The following is a 6,882-nucleotide window of genomic DNA, read 5'->3' as shown; positions in this document are numbered from 1 at the left end:
CTGCATGAAGCTCCTGGAGGAGACTGGCACCTGTGTCATGCCTGGCAGTGGCTTTGGGGAGCGAGAAGTCACCTACTAGTTCAGAATGACAATTCTCCTTCTAGTGGAGAAACTGAAGACAGTCCTCCAAGAGGTGAAAGATTTTCACCTAAAGTTCCTGGAGAAGTACTCACAAGGATGCCTCAGGCGCCAGAGTGAGACCCCTTCTTGGGTCTCGGTTCCAATACCACCCAGGCCTTCTTCATGGACTCTGCCTCAGACCTCATGCAGGTCACCAACCCTGTTCATCATCGGTTTTCCAAGGAGACTTCTTTCTTTGTGCCTTGATGTTCGAGAGTTCTTCTGAGCAAACATTTTGTAATGTCTCGCAGGCCCTGTTTTTATTTATTTTTTTCCTTTTGCTTTTTTAAATGCAACTAAAGTAGTCTCAACCTGCTTGGCGGATGTACTTGGGAATCTCTGAATTGCTGTCCTGTTTGGAAAGTTCCTTTGGGTTTTAAGCAGCCAGACTACATTGAAATGACACATTTCAAATCTGTAGAAACAAGCAGGTGTTGGGAAATATGTGACTTAACCTGACAAGGCCTGGAAATCCAGAAATCAACAGTGAGATCCATAACTAAAACCCTTACCAGTGTGAAAATGCAGCCTTTTGGACAGTAAACCTGCAAGTCTAGTGAAGACTAAGAGAAAGCTGGACATTCTGGTCTGGAGATAGGCTGCGCATCACAGACAAGAACATGGAAGTCAGTAGTAGGACAGGGGTCATCAGATTCCAGGTTAGATTGCCCTGGCTACCTAGAACAGTTTTCTCCAGGTTTAGCTGAGCCTTTATGCACACTATTGCCCTCTGCTGGTGGCAGCAGAGATAAGCAAGGGCTTAAAATGGAGGCTATGCTTTTACAAGGCCCTGAAAGATTTTTTAAATTATTTCAAGCTGAATTTGATTCGTCTGTAACTAACTGATCATGGCGCCTGATTACACTGGCTGCCAAGAAGGAGCACATGCCATCTGATTCCGTGTTCTCGCCACATCAGTTTCCTGCCTCCCTCCCTGATCTGTGGACAGCATCCTGTATCATCAGCCATCCCTGTGGGTCACAGGGTAGTAGCCACCAAGCAAGTATATCCCTTGAATTAGCATACCTGGGTGGGCTGTGTGCACACCCAGGAAATCGGTGCTACAGGGAAAGCCAGGGCAGGCTTTTCTCCCCAGCTCTTAACTGTCTCTGTTCTTCAGTGAGAGTGAGGGAAGGCATGGGGGAGCTCCGGCTCAGGAGCCTGGGTACCCAGTGAGTTAGGGGAGATCAAGGAGAGAGAGAGAGAGAGAGAGAGAGAGAGAGAGAGAGAGAGAGAGAGAGAGAGAGAGAGAGAGATAGATTTAAAAAAAGAACTTCAAGTTGTTACCACTCAGGGCAAGCGAGAGGCACATTACCGTGAAGGAAGCAGCCACATCCACAGCAGGATGCAATGCTCTACAACTTTTCCTTTAAAAGCTGAAAAGGTAGCATGTGTACTTGCTGGGCATATAATCCAGATGTGCTCCGGAGTTCTGAGATTCTTCCCTGAAAGGTTAACTAGAAGCTAGTATATTTTTTATATTTTTATAACAATTGGTCTTTTCCAGGGGGTGTGTGAAGGTGGAAGGGTTAGTATTTATAGTCCTAACAAGTCCAATAATTTTATAAGTGTCTTCAGATTATAAACAATCCTCCAAATTTTGCAATGTTTACATGTTTTTTTAAGATGACAAATATGCTTGATTTGCTTTTCAAATAAAAGTTTAGCTGTTCTAAGAAAAAAACCTGCAGGCCTTGCACATGCTAAGCAAGAATACAACCATCAACCTCTATCCTCAGCTCTTTCTATTAGTAATTTTGAGATGGAGTCTCACTACATTGCCCAGACTGGCCTTGAACTCACTCTGTAACCCAGGCAGGTCTTGCACATAGTTCTCTGACCTTGGTCTCCAAAGTGTTAGGATCACAGGTCTGTGCCACCCTGTTGCATTTTTCTTCAGGGCTTGGTGATTTCATTGTACATCACTTTAGCATTTCTTGGCTATAAACATAGCCAAGAGTTTAGGTAAGTCTATTGTGAACGGGGCTGTTTTCCTGACTTATTTTTCAATGAGTTAATTGCTGATATATAAAAAAGCTTCTTTTCGTATGTTGATTTTCTGTCCTAGACATCCCCCCTGAATCAAAAATAGAACTTTCATATGATCTAGGCATGCCACTCTGGGTATACGCCCCCCAAAGAATTGAAGTCAGCTTACTATAGAGAGACCCTGCTTTTTCATGTTTTTCAGTATAGTAGTCCCACCAGCCCAGTTATGAAATCAGTGATCAACCATTTTATTCAGGTATAATGAACGAAATCACAACATCTGCAGGAAAATGGATGGAACTGGAGGTCATCCTGTGAAATAAAATTAGCCAGGCCTATACCAAGATAATCTCTGCTTTTTCTCATATATACCAGGGCTAAAAAGAACCTGGAGGTAAAAGGGGGGGCTTGCCAGGGATATGCAAGAGGAAGAGGAAAGGGAGAGGAGTGTAAGAACAACTACAAGAGGTAGAGAACATCATCAAAGTACATTACACACTTGTATAGACATGTCATGAGATGCTTTACTTTGTACTATTAATATAGGCTAATTAAAAGTGGAAAGAAGGTAAGAGCTTGTCTTAATTTGTTTTCCATTGCTGTCATATAGACCAGGACCAAAAACAACTTGGGGAGGAGACCATTTATTTGGACATACAAGGAACCATCATCAAGGAACACTGAGGCAGGAACTGAAGCAGAAACCACGGAGGAGTGCTGCTTAATGGTTTGCTCAACATGGCTGTCCAGCCTGCTTTCTTATAGAACCCAGAACCAACAGCCCAGGGGTGGCTCCACCCACACGGTGATGGAACCTTGTTCATCATTCACTAATTTAGAAAATGCCTCCACAGAGTTGCCAATCTCTTCCCAGACAACTCGAGCTTGAGTCAAGTTGGCAAAAAGCTCTAAGCAAACCACTAAACCACTACAGTGGTAGACGGAGGATGCAGAGGCTTGCTGGGATATGCTGTCTCCTGGATATGACACACCCATTGCGCGCATCAACTCACTGCAGAAGACATTGGTATGCACACCAGATCAAGTCAGTGATGCCAGCCCGCAACATCTCCTCAGGGTAAATAAATAAATAGATAAATAAATAAGAAACACACAAAATTTCTAGAAGTCAGAGATGTATCTTATCTAAATATAGTGTGTACATGCATGCCATGTTAGTAAATAAGTGAACAATATGGAAAAAATAAAAATATAATTAAAAGATGAGGAGGTACTGTCTGACCTATGACCAGGGACATGTTTCTTTGTATGACAATCTCTCCCAACATCTTAACAGGCCGTATTCTGCTCACTCTTTTTAATTTTTTTTAGAGATTTATTTTTACTTTATTTTATGAGCTGCTGTCTTCACACACACTAGAAGGGGGCGTCAGATCCCATTACAGATGGTTGTGAGTCACCATGTGGTTGCTGGGATTTGAACTCAGGACCTTTAGGGAAGGCAGTCAGTGCTCTTAACCGCTGAGCCATCCCTCCAGGCCCCATCTTGCTCACCCTTTAAGCCTTAGTCTTAGTTTCTTTGTTTTGTGGTTTTGTAATATTGTTTCCTGGTTTTCTCCCTGGTGAACTCGGGGCCTTGTTGTACTCTCTAAGAAAGCACCACATTAAACACCAAGTTTTAAATCCTGAGTTTTATAAATAGCATCTTCTGTATTTTTTAGTCTCTTTCAGATTGATTCCTATAATCAAAATTAATTAGTTATTCATGTGATTGAGTGTCTTCTCTTTAATTGACTAGACTGTGAGCTCCCTTAGAGGCGGTGGCTGTGAAGTTTACTCTTGAATCTTTAGCCCCCCTAACACTGTTGGTGTTTTGTGACTGCTCAGAGGAAAAAGTCTAGCAGAGTAGCTCTGAAGTACTGTGCCTTTAAGGCAGGGAGGGATTTATGGCGGGATAGGGACTAGGGATTAGGGAACTACACTGGAACAGCTGCCTGTCCAAGAGCCCTCTCTGCAGCCCCCTTTCCCCTTCCCTAGTCAAAGCCTCTTGCCTGCTAGTGAGAGGCCTCAGAAAGGGAAAAGCTTTTAGGAGGTGCTAGGGACCCGTTTTCTGAGTCTTGTATGTCTGCTAAATGCTGGCAGTTTTTCCAGGCTGCTGTTCAACTTTCGGTTTGGCAGTAGTACTGGAAAGCATCTGTAGATTTTTAAGAAGCAATTCCTACAGTGTGATGTGAGAGACCTCTCTTAAACCTCTAGCACAAGGAGGACCCCCATCCCTTCCCTTTGTTTTTTTCTTCTTTGCTAGCCAAAACAGTGCTACTGTATCTCTAATGCCCAGCACAAGGGAACCACCAAATACTGATTAATGAGTGAAGAGTGATATGAACATAGAAGTTTTTAAGTTGACTGGAAGCAGCACCCCCATCCCCCCTCCCGTTCCCCACTCCCCACTACCTCCCCACCCCTGCCTGAGCAAAAGCCTTCCCTGGGTGCTATCTGCTCATTCTAGACAAAAGCAAAGAAAGAAACAAACAAACAACAACAAAAACAAAGATAAAGTTTCGTGGTCCCTGGAACACTGCCTGGGGCTAAATACAGAGAGGGCATTCATTAAGGGATAGCCCAGTGGCCTCCTGACTTTAAAGGCAACATGTGTAGAACCCCTACCCCCATCCAAATCTTCATGGCCTGGCCTCGGAGCTCCGTTCTGTTTCCCACGTTAGCATCCAGCTAATGAAGAACATATCCGAGCAAAGGACTTTTAGTGTTCCTCTTCCAAGCTCTGTTTTCATTTCCACATTCCAGTTTTAACTCAGAGCTCTGGTAGGGGCAGCAGAAGAGAGACAGGGGATCCAGACCCTGGTGGGAACCAGCAGGGATAGCGGTGGGGCAAGGAGGGTTGGTACCTCTCTAGCCTGCCTTTTAGGGAGGCCCTAATTTGACTTTCTTCCTTTTGGGGAGAGGCGGGTTTGTGGGGGAGTCTTCAAGGACGTTCTGAGCCTTCAGTATACACAAGAACAGCTAATTTCCCTCCTTGCTCCCTACTACTACTCTAAAGAGAGACTCAAAGAGATGCCGGAGAGACTCCAGAGTTTCCCCTTGAGAGGCACTGCTTGCCCAGGGCGATACCCAAACCCTTAACTGGTCTCTCTGCCTTTAAATAGGTCGCTGAGCCTTCAGAGTTGAGAGGGCAGGGAGCTGTCTCAAGCAGCACATCAAATCCGCCAAGCCCTTTTTTGGCAACAGCTCCTCCATTTGGGGAATAAGGGATTAGAGAAGGAGAGTGGAACAGCTGCCTGTCCAAGAGCCCTCTCTGCAGCTGCTTTCCCCTTCCCTAGTCAAAGCCTCTTGCCTGCTGGTGAGAGGCCTCAGAAAGGGAAAAGCTTTTAGGAGGTGCTAGGGACCCGTTTTTCGAGTCTTGTATGCTTCTTCATTTTCCTGTGGAAAGAACTTGAGAGGCCTGGCTACAACTCCCTGGAAAAAGGCTCCCGGTCAGAATAGAAGAAGGCTACATTTTCCATGCCTTAGCTTCCTTCTTCGGGTACTATCTGATGTGGGAAATGCCTGGTCCCAACTGGGTCATGAACTTGTTTACTTTGTGAGCCCTGGGCAGGTCTCATCTGCCTAGGTGCAAAGATTGTAGATGGAGACTGGTATTGGGGGCGTGCTTTGCTGGTATGGTGAGAAGCAAGGGATATAAAAGGAAAGATAGGGGCTGGAGAGATGGCTCAGCTATTAAAGAGCACTCGCTGCCCTTCCTGAAGACCCTGGTTCAACTCCCAGCAGCCACACATGGCAGCGTCACAGACATTCAGGCAAAACACCAATGTACATATAAACAAAAGTTTTTTTTTAAAAAAAGGAGAAAAGATAGTTATTAGTCAAGGTGAGAAATCTTTTCTTCCCACCATGCCTCACATGATGTTTCTGAGTAATGTTTTGTTGGTAGGGCTAACTGCAGGTGAGTAACATATCGAATCAGACTTGGTTTCAGGTTCTCCCAACTTCAGTCCCTACTTGTTAAAGGGCACTCCTGGCTTGTGTGTCCCACCCCCTACCCTAAACTGGGCTGGGCTGCATTTCTCCTAGCTGCCCTTCCATATATAATCCAGCCATTTTGGTTAACTAGTTTACCCTTTACTCTCCGGTCTCTCCCCTTTTCCCTTCCCCTCTCCTCACATGGTTCAGAGTGTTATGTCTACTCTGATCTCTTCCAGACGTCTCTGTCTCTGCCTATGTCCTCCTCCTTTTAACCTACAATAAACCTACTCCTTCACCATACCTAGGAGCAGCCATTGAATAGAAAAAGAAATTAAAAAAGAAAGGACATGATTGATCCTGTGTTTTGGCACCAGATGAATTAAATAATAAATATAAATAAATAAATATATAAGTAAAGAATAAGAGAAAGAAAGAGAGAAAGGTAAGACGCGAATGCTCCTAGGTATGGTGGAGGAGAACATTTTTTTGTAGACGAAAAAGAGAGCAGAGACACAAAGATGTCTGGGAGTCCAGAGTGGACATGACACTGAGGATGTGAGGAGAAGAGGGAGGGAAGAAAGGAAAGGGGCCAACAAAGAGGCCAGTGTAAGGGTCTGAAAATGGCTGAATGAAGAGCCCAGACTCAGATGGTATGCAAACGCAAAGACCATTTGTCCTGCAGAACTATCCAGCATGCAGGGGAGGGGCCTGTCAACCATTCTCCAAAATGGGGACCCCGACAAAGGCACACAGGAGGCCATCTTATAGGGAACCAGAGGAACTCTCTAGAAGGACTAGGTAATCTCAAATGTGATTGGTAGGGGCCAAAGC

Source organism: Rattus norvegicus, chromosome X (assembly GCF_036323735.1).
Source record: "Rattus norvegicus strain BN/NHsdMcwi chromosome X, GRCr8, whole genome shotgun sequence".
Lineage (NCBI taxonomy): Eukaryota > Metazoa > Chordata > Mammalia > Rodentia > Muridae > Rattus > Rattus norvegicus.
This window is presented reverse-complemented; position numbering follows the sequence as displayed.